Here is a 20,272-nt window from a genome sequence, read left to right as displayed (position 1 = left end):
ACAAACACACAGAAAACTTTGTAACACATAAAAAGGCAAAACAATTCTTATACATACCTTTCCTGGGTCCAGCACTGGAGCCGCAATGACAGCGAGCTGGGCCCTATATCTAATCCTATCATGTGTGATACTGTCTGCTGAGCCACTGTATCTAATCCTATCTATAGCTATAGGGTCGTAGTGCTACAGATATGCTATCACATATATATATATATATATATATATATATATACACACTACCGTTCAAAAGTTTGGGGTCACCCAGACAATTTTGTGTTTTCTATGAAAACTCACACTTATATTTATCAAATGAGTTGCAAAATGACTAGAAAATGTAGTCAAGACATTGACAAGGTTAGAAATAATGATTTTCTCCTTCAAACTTTGCTTTCGTCAAAGAATGCTCCATTTGCAGCAATTACAGCATTGCAGACCTTTGGCATTCTAGCTGTTAATTTGCTGAGGTAATCGGGAGAAATTTCACCCCATGCTTCCAGAAGCCTCTCCCACAAGTTGGATTGGCTTGATGGGCACTTCTTGCGTACCATACGGTCAAGCTGCTCCCACAACAGCTCTATGGGGTTGAGATCTGGTGACTGCGCTGGCCACTCCATTACAGATAGAATACCAGCTGCCTGCTTCTTCCCTAAATAGTTCTTGCATAATTTGGAGGTGTGCTTTGGGTCATTGTCCTGTTGTAGGATGAAATTGGCTCCAATCAAGCGCTGTCCACAGGGTATGGCATGGCGTTGCAAAATGGAGTGATAGCCTTCCTTATTCAAAATCCCTTTTACCTTGTACAAATCTCCCACTTTACCAGCACCAAAGCAACCCCAGACCATCACATTACCTCCACCATGCTTGACAGATGGCGTCAGGCACTCTTCCAGCATCTTTTCAGTTGTTCTGCGTCTCACAAATGTTCTTCTGTGTGATCCAAACACCTCAAACTTCGATTCGTCTGTCCATAACACTTTTTTCCAATCTTCCTCTGTCCAATGTCTGTGTGCTTTTGCCCATATTAATCTTTTCCTTTTATTAGCCAGTCTCAGATATGGCTTTTTCTTTGCCACTCTGCCCTGAAGGCCAGCATCCCGGAGTCGCCTCTTCACTGTAGATGTTGACACTGGCGTTTTGCGGGTACTATTTAATGAAGCTGCCAGTTGAGGACCTGTGAGGCGTCTATTTCTCAAACTAGAGACTCTAATGTACTTGTCTTGTTGCTCAGTTGTGCAGCGGGGCCTCCCACTTCTCTTTCTACTCTGGTTAGAGCCTGTGTGTGCTGTCCTCTGAAGGGAGTAGTACACACCGTTGTAGGAAATCTTCAGTTTCTTGGCAATTTCTCGCATGGAATGCCTTCATTTCTAAAGAACAGGAATAGACTGTCGAGTTTCACATGAAAGCTTTCTTTTTCTAGCCATTTTGAGAGTTTAATCGAACCCACAAATGTAATGCTCCAGATTCTCAACTAACTCAAAGGAAGGTCAGTTTTATAGCTCCTCTAAACAGCAAAACTGTTTACAGCGGTGCTAACATAATTGCCCAAGGGTTGTCAAGTGTTTTCTAATCATCTAGCCTTCTAACACAATGTACCATTAGAACACTGGAGTGATGGTTGCTGGAAATGGGCCTCTATACACCTATGTAGGTATTGCATTAAAAACCAGACGTTTGCAGCTAGAATAGTAATTTAGCACTTTAACAATGTATAGAGTGTATTTCTGATTAATTTAATGTTATCTTCATTGAAAAAAACTGTGCTTTTCTTTCAAAAATAAAGAAATTTCTAAGTGACCCTAAACTTTTGAATGGTAGTGTATATATATATATATATATATATATATATATATATATATATATACACACACACACACATACATATACATACACACACTTTTTTTTGGGGGGGTAGACATATGTTAGTACAAGGATACTTACTGCTGGGGCCCTGTATCTAAGTCTATCATGTGTGATACTGTCTGCTGGGGCACTGTATCTAAGCCTATTATGTGTGATACTGTCTGCTGGGGCCATGTATCTAAGCCTATCATGTGTGATACTGTCTGCTGGGGCCATGTATCTAAGTCTATCATGTATGAAACTGTTTGCTGAGACAAGGTGGGTATGTGGGACAACCTACAGGGGACTGCATGGCACTGTCTACAAGGGAGATGTATGGCAGGGGGACTTTGTGTGGAACCATACAGGGGGGTGACACTATATACAGGGGGCATTGTGTGGGGAACTCTCTACAGGTGTCTTTAATTAGAGCCCCGAGACATAACTTTGCTTGGTGCCCTAGAAATGGCAAATTTGCCCCTGGGGGTTAGTACAAGGATAATTACTGCTGGGGCGCTGTATCTAAGGCTACATTCACACGAGCGTGACAGATTTACGTGTGTAAAAAAGTCTAACGTAACTCTGTCCGCGTGCGTTGCATTGTTGCATCAGTGTGCCTCGTGTGTGGCATGTGTTTTTCACGCACTTCCAAGCACTTTTTTTTTCAATGTAATTGATTTGTGAAACACGGACAGCACACGGATGTCGTCCGTGTGCTGTCCATCGTTTTCATGATTCCGTTGACTTCAAATGGCGACTAGGTGCGTGAAAACGCACCAATATAAGACATGCAGTTTCACGTAACGGACATTCGCTGTATGAAAACTCACGCATGTGTGAATAGCCCCATTGAAATCAGTGGGTCCGTGTGCTGTGCTTGTTTCAACGCACAGCACACGAACGAGAATCACGCTCGTCTGAATGAGCCCTAAGTCTATCATGTGTGAAACTGTCTGCTGGGGCCCTGTATCTAATCTTATCATGTCTGATTCTCTCTGCTGGGGCAATGTATCTAAGCCTATCATGTGTGATACTGTCTGATGGGACAATGCATCCAATTCTATCTAGCGGTGTAGCTATAGGAGCCTAAGTCTTGTAGATATGCTATCTCCGATATATACTGTATGTAAAAAAACATAAATTTTTTGGGTGGGGTAAATTTATGTCTCGCGGCTTATGCCCCTGATCTTTTAAGACCCTGGTGTCGACGATTCACAGAGAGCAACTAGAAATGACAGGGAAGCAGCGCTCGTACGAGCCCTGCGGCCCCTTCAAAACAGCTGATTGGCGGGTGTCCCGACAGTCGGACCCATACCCATCAGCTATCGATGGCCTATCATGTGGATAGGCCATCAATTTCTTGGGGCTGGAAAACCCCTTTCAAGATTATAACTGAGCACCGGTTCCAACAAAAAAAAGGATTGTCCAAAGTCGACAATCCCTTTAAGTCTTTTGGGTTTGGGGCATCCAGTCCTGAAATGTTGCTGTACAAAAGGTATTATTTTAAATAAGTATCCGTTTTTGCAACTTTATTTTCTCTTAAAAGACCTTTTCCAGTTCATGTAAATATATGCAACTTTTTGAATATACTTTTGTATTTCGATTCCTTGTTTAATTTACTCATTCTCTGCTTGCTATCAGTGAACAGAATAATTCTTGTTTACATCCAAAAGCAGAAATACTGCCCTGATAATGTGCTACTCACACAGCTGCAGGGCTTGTTAAAAGACATAACTCTGCGTGCACATGTATGTGCCTCCATGAGGTGCCCTTTCTGCCCCTGGAAGCAGTGCCTCATATTAAATTGGAGGCATGTGAAGGTTCAGTAGCAGGCTATGAGTGCTCTATAACGGATCCATACAGCGCAGACGTGTGCATGTGTCCTTAACCCTTTCCCGCCACAGCCATTTTTATTTTTATTATGGCGTTCAACCTATAATATACTACGTACTATATAATGTTATATGGTAATAGTTCTGACTTGTATGGACGCGACGACACCAGTTAGGTTTATTTAATTTGATTTTTTTTACATTGCTTTCGGGGAAAAGGGAAGGTGTAAAATAAAACTTTATTTACCGTTTTTTAACTTTTTTTTTTTATTAGTCCACCCTTGAGGTTCTATCCTTAGTGGCTAGAAAATAAAAATAAAAGTTCATCTCCCTAAAAATACAGTTTGCACCAATGTTTAACCTTCTTGAGGATGGACGGATTTTCCAAAATGTACAAACAAATGCAATAATTACAGATTTGGCAAGCCTAAAGACTGTTGCTGGGATCACGGTTAAATAAAAATGCTGGATTGGAGGTTCCTTACCCAGACCTTGAAGCACATAGGGCTTGGATCCAACATGCTTCGGTGGATTGGTAGTTTGTACTCACACCCCTCAGCGGCAGTTAGTATCAATGGGGTTCCTTCTGACTACCTCCTTATCCTGAATGGTACTCGCCAGGGATGTCCCCTATCCCCGCTTATTTTAATCCTCACGTTAGAACCCCTCCTTAGAAATATTGCGCAGAATGTTGATATTACGGGAGTTCAAGTCGGGGACACTTCACATAAAATTGCTGCTTACGCAGATGACCTTTTATTTTTCCTATCCAGACCGTTAGTCTCTCTTCCGAATCTTACGTCTGAACTTTCTCAATACACGACCTTATCTAACTACAGGATCAATCTATAGAAGTCAGAAGCCCTCAATATTTCCTTGCCACACACAGCCCTTACATCCTTATCATCCTCCTTTCCATTCAAATGGTCTTCCTCTACCCTGCCTTACCTGGGGGTTCACCTTACCCCACGTGTGTCTGGACTTTATCAAGCTAACTTTCCTCGCCTATTGTCTTAAGAAAGATCCCGATAGATGGACTCATGGTACCTTTACATGGTTTGGTCGCTGCTCAATATTGAAGATGAATGTTCTCCCTAGGATACTGTACCTGTTACAGGCCCTGCCTATTCATATTCCCCATTCTTTCTTCAAGGCCCTTGCCTCCCTCTTCTCCAAATTTGTGTGGAATAACAAACCAGCCAGAATCTCAAAATTGTTACTGTATAGAACTAAATGACAGGGGGGAATTGGGTTACCCGATATTTATGCCTACTACAGAGCTCCTCACCTTAATAAGTTAGTGGACTGGCATCGTAATGCAGATACCAAATTATGGGTACATTTGGAAACACATTTTTGCTCCTCACCTCTTCACATCCTACCCTGGTTACCTAACATCTCCTTACCCTCCCCATCTCACCCCACCATTTCCCCTACCTTGGCGATACTCAAAAAGTCCATTGGGAATCAACTTCTACCCTATCCTTCCCCTTTACTTCCAATATTAGGCCATCCTTCTTTTACACCGAGCTTGTCGGATCCTGTATTCCTGAGATGGGCGTCCTCTGGCCGATATCAAGCTACTCATTTTCTGGTAGGGGATTCCTGGCCATCCCTGGAATCTCTTATTTCCACACCTGACCCTTGTCCATTGGGATTCTGGAGGGCGAATCAACTTCATCACTTCCTTGTCTCCCTTCCATCCCCAACCTCCCTCTCCCGCTCTTACACGCCATTGGAAACCCTCTGCGCTGAAAAAGGGCCGGTTTGACATGCTTTGTCTGCTATTTATGCCATGTTGGTGTCCCCTCCGACGCAACCTCCACCTCCTTTTATGGGCAAATGGGAGCATGATTTGAATTTGTCTTTTTCTTACTCCCAATTGACAAGAATATCTGATCTAACACATGGATCGTTAATCTCCAGTCCCATCCAAGAAGCGGGATACAAACTTTTATCTCGATGGTACTATGTTCCATCCAGACTGCATGTTATGTTCCCTAATGTCGCATCGCACTGTTGGAGATGCCAGTCTGCTGAAGGTACCCTTCTACATACTTTTTGGGACTGTCCAGTGTTCAGTGTTGTCTCCTTTCTGGCAGGGAGTATGGAGAATTACCTCCTCTTTCTCTGACCACACCATACCTTTTACTCCCGCCTTTTTCCTGATTCATTTAAAGAGGCTATGTCACCACATTATAAGTGCCCTATATTGTACATGATGTGATCAGCGCTGTAATGTAGATTACAGCAGTGTTTTTTTTATTTAGAAAAAAGATCATTTTTGTCGGAGTTATAACCTATATGAGCTTTATGCTAATGAGTTTCTTAATGGACAACTGGGCGTGTTTTACTTTTTGACCAAGTGGGCGTTGTGGAGAGAAGTGTATGACGCTGACCAATCAGTGACCAATCAGCGTCATACACTTCTCTCCATTCATTTACACAGCACATAGCGATATAGCTATATCGCTATGTGCAGCCACATAAACACACTAACGTTACTGCAGTGTCCCGACAATGAATATACATTACCACCAGCCAGGACGTGATGTCTATTCAGAATCCTGACACAATCCCGACACTACAGCACAGCAAGAGTAATCTCGCGAGATTACGCTGTAAATTGTCATTTCAAACGAGATTACGCTTGCTTTGCTGTAGTGTCGGGATTGTGTTAGCGAAGTGTCAGGATTCTGAATAGACATCACATCCTGGCTGGAGGTAATGTATATTCACTGTCAGGGCACTGCAGTAATGTTAGTGTTTGTATATGTGGCTGCACATAGCGATATAGCTATATTGCTATGTGCTGTGTAAAGGAATGGGGAGAAGTGTATGATGCTGATTGGTCACTGATTGGTCAGCGTCATACACTCCTCTGTACAACGCCCACTTGGTCAAAAAGTAAAACACGCCCAGTTGTCCATTGAGAAACTCATTAGCATAAAGCTAATATAGTTCATAACTCATAAAAATTATCGTTTTTCTAAATAAAAAACACTGCTGTAATCTACATTACAGCGCCGATCACATAATGTACAAGATAGGCCACTTATAATGTGGTGACAGAGCCTCTTTAAGTGACATTCCTTTGCCATCATACAAGAAGTCTATTCTCAGATATTTGATTAACTGTGCACGAGCTTGTATACCTGTTTTGTGGAAGAGCACGGAGCCCCCTCTCTCCGACTCTGGTTTCTCAAGATTGAGAAAATTAAGTGCATGGAGGACCTCACTTCTCAATTGATTAATCGACATGACATTTTCTCTAACACATAGCACCATTGGATTGTCTATCAAGACACCCCAGAATATAAGACCATCATGACCGCCTAAGGAAAAGATTTCCTACCTCCTCAATCGTGCAGCGGACCAGGTGCGTGCAGAACCCCCATACATTATACTCCCCCCTATTTTTATTTTATTTATTTTTTTCTTCTTCTCTCCCTCTTCACTTCTAATCTTTATCTTTTTTTTTTTTAATTTCCTCTCCCTCCCCTCTCCTCGCTGTTTATTTGCTGAATTTTGCCTGATTGTATTGATGCAACATTTTGGACCTGCGTGTCTACTATTTGGCATATGTTATTATTATGATTTTTGTTTCCCCCCCCCCCTTTTATCTTTCTTCTTTTTGTACTCCTGATTACTATACTTTTGACTTGAAAATGGTAAAATAAATAATTCACAAAAAAAAAAAATTGCTAAAATTATTTTTTTTTTTATTCAATTATCTACAGTATATTATATATTTGTAAAAATAACATTGGATCGATACAAGCAAAACTTCTAAAAATAAATTGTATTGTCTTCTTAACAATATTACATATCTTCATAGAAGCGCCATGCGCTACTGTATTGTTAGAGTGTTGATGGATTTAGAGAACTAAAAAAATACAGTTCACCACTGAGTTAAAATGACAGGAAATATAGAATATAGAACTAGACAATCATGACTTCATTAGGACTAGTCAGCTGACAGATCTCCTTCAGATGAATTACAGCTTCAGCACTGTCCACAGAATGGGCCAGACTCCGACGTAAATCAGTTTCATGGCTCCATGCCCCGAGTCATTTGACAAACCATCGATGGTGGGAATTATATAGACATCAAAATCATTCCAACCAGGCTAAGAGGTCAGTACAAAACCAAAATTTCACCAAACCAGTTAAGAGCATATTTTCCCCACCAAAAATATTCACTTTTCCTTGGCCCAGTGGCAATCACAGCAGCCGACCAGCAAACGGTGTCTACAGGAGACCTGTGATTCCGTGATCACCACTACGGTACAGACTACAGGTCTTCTTCTTCTTCCACCATGTTGTGTTGCTGTGTCAACTTTTGCCTAAACTTCAGTGTTGGTCCTAGCCTTCTGCTCTTCTGCTGTTCCTAGTACATGGTCATGTTCTTCCGTCCTGATTCTAGTCTTGTCTCTTTGGTCCATCCACCTTCCATTTCCTGCATTTGGCTTGTCCTATGTCTTGGATTGTTCATTGGGCCTTCGGTGGTTAACAACGCTCGAAACTCATGGCTATGGTTCCTCAATTATGGCTCCACTGCCTCTGCCAGTGGCAATGCCTTCTACCAGACTCTCGTCTTTCCTCTGACTATGGTCCTCCTGGTTCCACAAATTCCTTCACTTGCCGCTAATTGGTGACGACTCTGGAGATCATGACATAGGGATGATGCCTATTGTGCGGGGTTAGGGTGTATACCATGGCCCCCACAAAGTTGTGCAGTAGGGGTGAACTATCGGATCATGGGAAGGTACCTCAAACAAGATTATACTACCATTCACTGCTATAAGTACCAAAAATTAGACAACCTATAATTCATTATAATTTTAGCCTAGAGGATGAATATTAATCACTCAACAAGGCCGATTAAAAAAAAAAAAAAATGGGGCCCTGGAAAAAATAAAAAATAAAAAAAATCGGGTCCACAAACCTCCCCGTCCATTCATCATTCATTTGTACAAGGACTTGCTGAGAGTCCTCTCCACTGTGAGGTTGCTGCTTCATTTCCCAGAGAAAAGATGTGCCCTGGGCCTCCAATGTCAGCCCTGAAACTTACTTAAAGTGTAACTAAACGCTCAACAAACTTCTGACATGTCATAGTGACATGTCAGAAGTTTGGATTGGTGTGGGTCCGAGCACTGAGACGCCCACTAATCGCTAAAACGAAGCGGCAGAAGCGCTCGTGTGAGCACTGAGCTGCTTTGTTTCTGTTCCGCTTTTTCCGGAAATCAATATAGCGGTGTATGGAATCAAAAGAAAGTCTATGAGCCCGTACACCGCTACATCGACTTTCCATAAAAAGTCGAACAGAAACTAAATGACACAGCGCTCACAAGAGCGCTTCTGCAGCTTCGTTTTAGCGATTTGTGGGGGTCTCAGTGCTCGGACGCCCATCCAATCAAAACTTCCGATGTCACTATGACATCTCAGAAGTTTGTTGAACGTTTAGTTACCCTTCAAAGACTAACGATTCTTAACGGGGCTTTCTGCTTTGCACAATCCTTAGTTGTTAGAATGATCTCTTGATAATTAGCTGATCACAAAGTGTTCTAGTGCTAAAACCCCCAGATGTAATCTGAAGGGAAACCTGGCAGTAAGTGTTCAATTTCCCTGAAGCGCCACCACAGGAGAAATTAAGCATTACACAGTTCTCATTAAAATCAATGGGTTGTCTGTGTAATGCAGGACAGAACAGTTCCTCCAGAGACGCTCCTTGTAACTACTCTCCAATATGGCCAAAAGATGGGGCTCCTGATCATGGCACCCCTAATAGATTTCCTTATATGAAAATGGGTTTCCTAAACGAGACAAACCCTTTAGGGTATGTGCACACGAGGGCATTACGTCCGTAATTGACGGACGTATTTCGGCCGAAAGTACCGGACCGAACACAGTGCAGGGAGCCGTGCTCCTAGCATCATAGTTATGTACGATGCTAGGAGTCCCTGCCTCGCTGCGGGACAACTGTCCCGTACTGTAATCATGTTTTCAGTACGGGACAGTTGTCCTGCAGCGAGGCAGGGACTCCTAGCATCGTACATAACTATGATGCTAGGAGCCCGGCTCCCTGCACTGTGTTCGGTCCGGTACTTTCGGCCGAAATACGTCCGTCAATTACGGACGTAATGCCCTCGTGTGCACATACCCTTAAATAGAAGCTGGCCCAGTGATCCACTGATCGCCAAGACTGGCATTACATTACACATAAAGCATGGACTGGCCCAGTACACTAAAGCAGCTCTCCGTTCTGTCTCTATGATATGTTACAAAAGTAAACAGTTTGTAAGCAGTTGTCATAAAGAAATAGTGGCTGATAAATTGCATGATTATGCACGTAAATATTTTTAGGGTTTTATCAGAACTGTGGGTGTTTGAGTACAAGACGTGAATGTGGGGGTGGAGTAGGTATTTGCCTACACACAGCAGACTTCCTGTCCAGGAATCCCATTGAAGCCCGCAGCAGGCGGCCTCCCCCAGCCTGGATGACAGATCAACTAAAATAACGCGTGGTACTCATAACACGGCTTATAGCTAATACAAAGTGTGCAATACTCTGGAACTTCTGTCTAAATATCTTTGCAAATAGTTAACCCAGAGGATATCTACATTCACACTTCCACAGCGGTGATCTGCACAGTCCACAGGATGCAGATTAACCACTAAGGGCTTATTCACACGACCGAGTACAAACTCGAGTTGCACCCGTGCGGGACACGTTTTCACGGATCCCTCATAGACTTGAGTCTATTGAGGGATCCGTGAAAACATAAGAATATAGGACATGTTCTATTTTTCAACGGACCCTTCACACGGTCCGTTAAAACAACGACTGTCTGAACGGCCCCAATAAAATACATGCCGTCCGTGTGAATAAGCCCTTAGAACCACAATGCAGTTTTTAGGAAGTTTCTTTTTATCTATATCTTATTAAAGATTAGAACTTATATAACAGAGATCTTAAAAATGATGGGGTATTTGAACATACATTACTTGAGAAAGTTGCCAACCTTTTTATTATTGGTGACTAAGCTCTATTTACACAAAACCTGAACCCCCTTCTCCCAGTGGTAAAAGTAAGGTCCTAACAAACCCCAATGGTTATAGAAGGGCTTCTTTCCCTTTTCCCAGTGGTCACAGCCAAGGCCACTCCCTTTTCCCACCAGTGGTCACAGCAGGGCCTCACCCCTTTCCCTAAGGGTCATAGCAGGGCCCTTCTTTCCCAAGTAGTTATAAGAGTGCCCCCCCATCTCCCAGTAATCATAGCTGGCCCCTCCTTCCCCATTAGTCACATCAGGCCCCTGTTCCCCAGTGGACAGGATAGGGTCTCCCCTTGTCACATGTAATCAACTTCAGCGTGCTCCCCCTACGCACCCTCTGCTGGTCAGAAGTAACATGTGAGCAGCATTTCCGCTGTGTGATGATGGAGCCAGATGCTTTCTGTTAAGCACCCAGCTGTTTAATACATGTATGGCAGGCAACACTATAGCCGATTATCTAGTTACCATCATGACCTGGTTATTAGTCTCTCCCCCCTCCCCGCCTGTCCCTGTCATGGACAGAAAAAAAAAAACATGACCTATGGGTGCAGAAACAGGATTCAGTAATTCTTTTACCTAATTGATGGGCTAACACAACCTGTAATGAATGACCTTCTGTGAATATGTGTATGACGCACATATTTCTTGGGTAATTTAACTTTTAAAAGAATAGGGAGTCTGAGGTAAACTAAAATCTACCTTCTGTCTCTCTAGAGTCTCTGGCCAATTCTATTTCCCTGTGCTTTACACTGCAGCTCTGCTTATTTAGAGTGGCTGCTGTGTATAAACACAAGCTCACCAGGATGTCATTAATTGAACAGCAGATTCTCATCATATCACGGATTGAATGATTATAAACTGCAAGGAACTAAAAATCAACAGTATGAAAAAGAAGAGTATTAAGTAGATGCCTGTATACACTGAGGTACATTGCCACAATAAGGTGGAGCAAAGAAAAAAATTATTCTTCAGGCTAACGGACGTCTTGTACCTTTCTTATTTTGTATTGTGTACATTTTTTTATATATATTTTTTCCAATAATAGGTACTATTCGATGTAATATAACACAGCCGGAATTCTTTAAATTCTAACAATGACAAAGTAATAGCATTTCTCAAAATAAATCATTCTTGTTTTTGTATTAAATGTCCTGTGTTACCAGGGAATGTTATTAGTTGTATTACTTATTCTCTGCTGCATCCTGATCGCCTGTTAATCTAATAAGCGTTGAAGATAATGATATTTCCATAACCAAATACAGTCCTAATATCAATTCTTGTTCAAGAGCACCCCCTAGTGGGCAAGGCAATAAATAGCAAGATCCAAATATTTTATCTGCAGACAGACTGATGATGCTTTTCTTCATTCACATTCTTCTTGTCTGTATAGATGTGGCCTCTACAGTCAACATACACTTGACAAGTCCATACAGGGTGTAACGTCCACGGCCGCGGACCGTTGTTGTTACTTACCCCTCGACGGCGGGAGCTGGTCGGCATTTCGTCCCTAGGAGACGCTAGCACTCACTTCCGCTCCACTCTGCAGTGTCCCGTAGGGTGTGTGAAAATATGTTACTAATTAGCCCTAATCAGCCTGGACTATAAAAGGGGCCCTGCCCTTTGACTCCTTGTCTGAGCGTTGTTTGTATTCCTATGTTAGTCTTGCAAATAGTCCCTTAGTCGTATCCTGATCCCAGTGTTCCCGTGCCCTGCTACTTGTATTCTGTATCCCGTGCTGTACTTGTTCCTGTGCCCTCTCTAGTGTTGGAGTTGTGTTGTGCCATCTGCTATGCCTGCTGTCTTACAGCACGTCTGATGTCATCTGCCACGCCTGGTACCTCCTGCCACGTTTTGCATCACCTGCCGTCTAAATACCATCTGTGCCTAGCCGCTGCTACTGTCTGGACTATTACAGGTACCCTTGTGCTTGGACTTTGTATAGACTTGGTACACTGTTGTTTGGCCAGCTGCTACCCCACTACGGCGGTGCGGCCTAGTATGTCCACATACCCACAGATCGTGACACAGGGCTATGGACATTTCCTCTAAAATGCTAGGAAAAACAGGGCAGTACTATTCTTATTGTATTCTTATCCATGGGTCAGTATTGTAGTAGTTATATTCTTGTATATAAAGGCACAGTGTTATAGTAGTTATATTCTTGTATATAGGGGGCAGTATTGTAGTAGTTATATTCTTGTATATAGGGGCAGTATTATAGTAGTTATATTCTTGTATATAAAGGCACAGTGTTATAGTAGTTATATTCTTGTACATAGGGGGCAGTATTATAGTAGTTATATTCTTGTATATAGGGGGCAGTATTATAGTAGTTATATTCTTGTATATAGGGAGCAGTATTATAGTAGTTATATTCTTGTATATAGGAGCAGTATTATAGTAGTTATATTCTTGTATATTGGGGGCAGTATTATAGTAGTTATATTGTACATAGGGAGCAGTATTATAGTAGTTATATTCTTGTACATATGGGGCAGTATTATAGTAGTTATATTCTTGTACATAGGGGGAAGTATTATAGTAGTTATATTCTTGTATATAGGGGGTAGTATTATAGTAGTTATATTCTTGTACATAGGGGGAAGTATTATAGTAGTTATATTCTTGTATATAGGGGGTAGTATTATAGTAGTTATATTCTTGTACATAGGTGGCAGTATTATAGTAGTTATATTCTTGTATATAGGGGTAGTATTATAGTAATTATATTCTTGTATATAGGGGGAAGTATTATAGTAGTTATATTCTTGTATGTAGGGGGCAGTATTATAGCTAAAATTTGCTTACGGAAATTTTCATTTCCTGGAGTCCAGAGGCAGCACACCATTGAGATATTTTATTCCCTGGATACAATTAGAAGAAACAGATTAATAAGCAATAATGATTGATAAGTAATTAGCCAGTGATTCGCCTATACAGAGGCACAGGAACACCCACCACAAAGTATGATAAGTAGCGATATGATTTATTTATAAGGGAGGGAAGTTGTGCTGCCTCCGGACTCCAGGAAATTAAAATTTCGGTAAGCAAATTTTAGCTTTCCTTATCGTGCGTCGGCAGCACACCATTGAGATTTGTAAAGCAATTTTATTGGATAGGAGTTCCAGTCGCCTTTTCTAGCATAATTGGCAGATATGTATAATCTGTAGTGCCGGATAAATGCTGATCGTGAAGACCGGGTAGCTGCTCTGCATATTTGGTCCAGGGGTACACTACCGAACTCTGCCCAGGAAGCTTAAAGCGTACCTCCAATGACATTGCCTAAAAATAATTTTTTGCACAGCTGAATAGAGCCTTTCAAAACAATTCCAACAATACCTATATTATGCAGATAGCTACTTCCTAGCCCGAGATCCAGCCATAATACATGTCAGACAGTAAAAGTAAAATCTTCTCTTGCTGCATATTGAAATGGGCAGGCACTTCCTGATTGTGACAGCCAAGGAAATTGAAGCCAGAGCTTGTGCCCTTATATCCCAGGATGCTTTGCTTTTAACTCGTGCTCAGCTAATAAGGTCACAGAATCTACTGCTGCAATCTCTCCCCAGCATATAGTATCTATACGGACGGCTTCTGCATGGCAAGAGTAAAGACAGACAAGTGCTGCAATCAGTGGCAGATCATCATTACAGTGGGCCCCCTCATCCGCGGTGGCGTCGCTAGCACCGGAGAGGGCCCAAGTGCTAGCGACAGCCACATCAGGGGAGTAGCTAGGGGGGGCAGTTGGGGCATGTGCCCCGGGCACATCTAGGTGGTAGGGAAGGGTGGGGCGCCGCATAGCAGCTGATCGCTGCTGATAGGCACCCTGTATGTAGGGCACCTGAAGCAGCGATCAGCGTTAGGAAGAGCCAGGAGTTCATGTGGCAGCATTCTGACTGGGGTCTGTGACGGCCCGGAAGTGGACCAGTCCTGTCACCTGACCTCACGTCAGTGACATGAGGTCAGGTGACTCAGGTCAGGTGACTGGACTGGTCCACTCCCAGGCTGTCACCGACCCTAGTCAGAAGGAACTGCGCCGCATGACCTCCTCGGCTCCTCCGGTGAGTCACGTCAGGCAGAGTGGAGAGTGGTAGCGGTAGGCTACCGCTCTCTGCTCTGTTTACAGTGTGGCGCTAAGTACCAGGGGGGAGTGTGGCGCTATTTAAAAGTGGGGGGGAGTGTGGCGTTATATACAAGGGGATGTGTGTGGCGCTATCTACAAGGGGGGCAGCGGGCTGTGTGTGGCACCCAGGGCCAGCCTTAGGGGTGTGTGACCTGTGCCATTGCACAGGGCGCATCACTCCAGCATGTAGAAGGGGGCGCTGCGCTGGCTCCATTCCCCTGCTTGTTTCGGAAGCGCCCAGGCCCAGCGACTCAGCAGCCGCCTTTCCGCCCGTGCTCTTCTTCACTCAGTGGCTTCGCTACCCCTGTAGCAGGCATAGCGGCTGCTAGAAGCGACACCGGGCATGAGGGCACCCGTGGCGCCCTCCCCATGGCCGGTAACGCAAACACTAGAATTTAGTTGATTGATTTGCCAAAAGGGAACAGCACCAGTTTAAGGGTTACCTTTTGATATGTGCACCTGACATCACAATAACACTGTTGTGTGTATATATAATAATGTTAGGAGCAGAGCAGGAGTCCCAGGCAGAGCGCACGTCAACGTGGTGCCTCCCCCTCAGCCTCTGTTCTGCATAGAATCCGTAGCCAGTGTCTGATGTTGCTGTCTACGGATACCAATTGACAACGAGCGGGGACTGCCGAAGTAGAAGAGACAAGAGACGGAGGAGCAGCAAGACAGGGAAGAAGACAACAGCATAGCAGGCTAACGCTTGCAGTAAGATAAATATAATATATTGAAAAGTTTTCTATGTTAAAAGGAACACATGTCAAAAATATTTTTATCTTTACAGGTACACTTCTAGTGGATCAAGTTGAGTGTGCTCTAACATTTATAGGAGATGTTTGATCCACGAGAGAGTAATACTCCCTAATAGTGTCTTTGATACACCCAGACAAAGTGGCTTTACTGGCTTTTTGTCCTTTAGCATTACCGTGGAATTGTAAAAATAAAGATTGTGTTTTCCTAAAATTTTTGGTTTGCTCCAGAGTGTGTAAGGTTACTTGATTTTCATTTTTTAGATTTGGAAAGAAGACAGGTAGACAGATCTCTTGTGCAATATTGGCAGTATAGGGGACCTTGGGGACAAAACCTGGAAGTGTACGCAGTGTAATGCAATCTTGAACAATATGGAGGTATGTTTCCCTGCATGATAGAGCTTGTAACTGACTAATTCTAAAGGAATAAAGCTTTAAAAGAGATATGTTTGAGTCTTGCTTCTGAAATAGGTTCAAATGGAGAGGCTGTCAATGCTTGAAGAGCGAGAGGCAAATCCCATCAAGGTAATGGGTTATGTGAAACAGGATTGAGATTCCTGAAGGCTTTGGTTTGAGAATTTTGATTCAAGTTGGGCATTTATCGTCGTGAAATGGACCTTCAAGGTTTTGTATTTGAGGGCTTTGTCTTAGCCTTCTTGAAGAAATTGAAGTAGAGAGGCAAGAACATCAGGTATAACATTGTTAGGGTATGTTCACACGGCAGCGTCGATTACGGCTGAAATTACGGAGCTGTTTTCAGGAGAAAACAGCGCCGTAATTTCAGACGTATTGGCACGTGCAGGCGCTTTTCGCAGCGTCTATTACAGACATAATTGGAGCTGTTTTTCCATGGAGTCAATGGAAAATGGCTCCAATTACGTCTCAAGAAGTGACTTTGACGTGGGCGTCTTTTGACAGCGGCGCGTAAAAAAAATGACCGTCGGCACATAACATCGTAAAGCCCATTCAAATGAAAGGGCAGATGTTTGCCGACGCTTTGGAGCCGTATTTTCGGACGTAATTCGAGGCTAAAACGCCCGAATTACGTCCGTAAATAGGGTGTGTGAACCCGGCCTTAGAGGAAAATCATTCCTTGTATGTTCTTCAGATTCTGTTATATACAGAAATTGTGGCTTGTTTTCTGACTGACAGGACTGTTTTGATCATGTTGTTGGATAGACCTGATTGTATCAGGGTTTCCCGCTCAGTCTCCAAGCAGTTAAGAGAAAATGTTGTACTTGCAGATGAAAGAACCCTTTCTGGATGAGAAGATCTTGCCGGGCTGGAAGTCTCCAAAACCAAACCCGACGTGGCCAGAAAGGAACCACTGCTGTTGCTTCTGCTTGTTCGTCCAGAATCTTTCTGAGGACCTTCTGTATGAGTGATACAGGGGGACGGGACACACATAAATCAACATGTTGGACCAGGTGATCGGTAGACCGTCTATAGACATGGAATTGCCCTTTCGGGAGAGGGAGCAGAATTTCAATGTCTTCTTGTTGTCCCATGAGACCCCATTCTAAGAGATTAACCTCTTGCCAACACAGGACGAGAATACTCGTCGTGAGCAGCGGGTGCTTGCCGCATTAGGAGGAACATTCTCGTCCTGCAGTTAAACGGTCACAGCACACATCAAGTGATAGTGAAGAACCCCCACAAAGGCGGAGCAGGCAGAGTGGCAGTCGGTCCAGACTGACCAATCACAGCCAAAATGTGAAAAAAAAAACACCTTCCGCAGCTCCGATCTCCTCATTCCTGTCACAGTTGTGAGGAGATCGGAGAGAACAGCTATAATTTAGCGTGTCCCAGTGTCAAAATCAGAAATAAACTCCCTAGAGACCTCTATAATGCCCCTGAACTGCTCCTTGACCTTTGGGGAGATGTTTAGGAGCTGTCAGTTTGTTTGTCCTGTTAAAAAGAAAAAAAAAGAAAAATAGATAGTTGTGTTAATATGTGTAATGACGGGGGTGGGGAGACAGACAAGTGAGCCCTAATCTACCCACCACTCAGTCCCTGCCTACTTGCAACGACCCGCCCTAGGCGACGGGGTACAACTGGGCGACGGTCCCTACGCTCAATAAGTGCACGACAGACAAACAGACAAGGGTACACAGAGCTAGGGGGAGAAAGGGCAGTTGCCCACGGCAACACCGTGAGCAACAAGAGAAGTGAACAAGCCGAGTCAAACCAGGAGTGTACGAGGTGCCAAACGCAGAGCAGGAGAGTAGTCAGCAAGCCGGGGTCAATAAGAAGCAAGGACAATAGTACAAGAAGCTGCAGCAGGGCCAGGAAACCAAATGAGAAGAATCACAAGCAAGGAGGAACAGGAAAGGCAGGTATAAATAGACAGAGGGCGGGAGCTAGCTGAGTCTGGCCAGGCTGTGATAGGCTCTCCCACTCCTAAGCCTGCCACCCTGAGTGGTGGAAGATGGAGTCAGTCTCACAGACATAGAAGCAGGTGCAGACTGATTACCTATGGGCGTTAACCCCGAAGCTGTGCCTGGCAGATCCTTTACAATATGTATATTCTTTTTTCTAGGTATATATATATATTACAGTAGGTTAGGTCTAGTATAGTAGATTAGGTTCGGTTAGTTTAGGTCTGTAAAGTTGTGTTATCTCCCACCGTGCGCTGACGTTTCATGCGCTGTTTTTGTTTTGTCATAAAAAAATATAGGTAGTTGTATTGCAAGTTATATGCATTTAGTATAATAATTTAGGTAGGTTTTTTGTGCTGAGTTTTCAAGTGTTTTTCTAGTCAGAAATATAAAACGTGCCTATTCTAGTATGGCTAAACAGATGTACCCCGTGGAGGAGGCCTACACCATGCTGTGTTCAGACACAGATACCGCCAGTGATGATGAGGAACATTTCCTAATAATGTCCTCATCAACTGATAGTGAAGAACCCCCACAAAGGTGGAGTAGACAGAGTGATAGTCAGTCAAGTGACTCCAATTGGGTGCCCCCAAATATGTTTTCTCGCCAAATTCCAGAATTAAAGGGATGTTCCCATCTTGACAAATATAGCTGTAAAGATTAACAACCTAAAATTAGAAATTTTTGTAAATACCTTCTTTTTTTTTTAAATGCTGTACTTTGCAAGATATCCTGGCTCCATCTTACTGACAGCCCCTCTTTGTTTATTGCTCGTTGCCTAGGGATCCGGCCACCACTGCTTTCCTCTAGCGGTGGCCGCGCCTGCGCTGTTCTACATCTTTATTTTGCAGTGAGGGTGGCCGGGATCTCGGGAACGAGCATGCTAGAGCATGTGCAGTAGCTCCCTGCCCGACCACCTCTGGGGTTCTATTCAAGTCTATAGGACGGCCCCAGGCATGCGCAGTAGCCCTGGAGCCGTCCTGTACTCGGCACATCACTAAAGGCCAGCCGAGCTGAGCCCTTATCAGGACTGGTATGTAACATTGTGCGTTACATACTTATGCAGCATGGACTGGCCGCTGTCCGTGGTGTAAGTTGCACATAAATCAGCTGTATGAGACAGCGTCCTGCTCGGTCTCCTGTGCTCTCATCTGCTGTAAGGAAGCCACCGCTGTATCAGTGTGTCAGTGTATAAGGGCGGGCTGCTGTACTGCCGACAGGAGACAGAGCAGGACGCTGTCTCGTACAGTTGATTTATGTGCAGACTACACCACGGACCCTACAGTCGGGGGCTCCTCCAGGACAGGAATTCCTGGTTAGAGTGTTGTGTTGGAAACTACACTCATAGGAGTCCCAATGGGAAGGGAGGGGGGGTAGCATCTAACGACGTCGGGAGCGCGCACTAACAGAGCTTTTAGAAAATATAACCAGCACTAGCTGCATTATCTAGTTGAGGAAAAAGGGAGTCAGGCCTCATGCACACGACCGTAAAAACTCCCGTTATTACGGGTCGTGATTACGACCCGTAATAACGGGCTCATAGACTTCTATTGGCGACGGGTGCCTTCCCGTTTTCTCACGGGAAGGTGCCCGTGCCGTTGAAAAAGATAGAACATGTCCTATTTCAGGCCGTAATAACGGCACGGACAGTCCATAGAAGTCTATGGAGCTCCCGTAATGACGGGTGGCTACATGTGTGCACCCGTCATTACGGCAGCGTTGCTAAGCGACGTCAGTAAATAGTCACTGTCCAGGGAGCTGAAAGAGTTAACTGATCGGCAGTAACTCTTTCAGCACCCTGGACAGTGACTACCGATCAGAATAAAAACCTGTAAAAAATAAAAGACGTTCATACTTACCGACAACTTCCTGCTTCCTCCAGTCCGGTCTCCCGCCCGTTGCCTTGGTGACGCGTCTCTCTCGACATCCGGCCCGACGTCCTGGATGACGTTTCAGGCCATGTGACCGCTGCAGCCAATCACAGGTCAATCACAGGCTGCAGCGGTCACATGGACTGCCGCGTCACCCAGGGATGTCGGGCTGGATGTGAAGAGAGGGACGCGTCACCAAGACAACGGCCGGGTAAGTATGAATTTCTTTAACTTTTATTACAGAAAAGGCTGTCCCTTCTCTCTATCCTGCACTGATAGAGAGAAGGGGCTGCCGATTAGTGCAGTGCTATTTTGCCGCCAAAAACGTGCTCGTAAATACGGGTGGAATACGTGTGACACCGGACCCGTATTTACGCCAGTATTTACGGGTGGGAAAAAATACGGTCGTGTGCATGAGG

At 44.0% G+C, this 20,272-nt stretch overlaps 1 long non-coding RNA gene across 1 annotated transcript in view; it reads right to left on the bottom strand.

Annotated features, from left to right (window-relative positions):
- Positions 1-19,008, bottom strand: part of LOC142750136 (uncharacterized) — a 56,984-nt gene extending 37,976 nt beyond the window's left edge. Inside the window, exon 1 of the long non-coding RNA XR_012882571.1 lies at positions 18,677-19,008. This is a non-coding gene — a long non-coding RNA (uncharacterized LOC142750136). The remainder of the gene's footprint in view (positions 1-18,676) is intronic.
- Between the last annotated feature and the right edge of the window lie 1,264 nt (positions 19,009-20,272).

Source organism: Rhinoderma darwinii, chromosome 3, assembly GCF_050947455.1.
Source record: "Rhinoderma darwinii isolate aRhiDar2 chromosome 3, aRhiDar2.hap1, whole genome shotgun sequence".
In the NCBI taxonomy this organism is placed as follows: domain Eukaryota; kingdom Metazoa; phylum Chordata; class Amphibia; order Anura; family Rhinodermatidae; genus Rhinoderma; species Rhinoderma darwinii.
The sequence above is the reverse complement of the archived record's forward strand: the minus strand, read 5'-3'. Positions and strand labels throughout refer to the sequence as shown.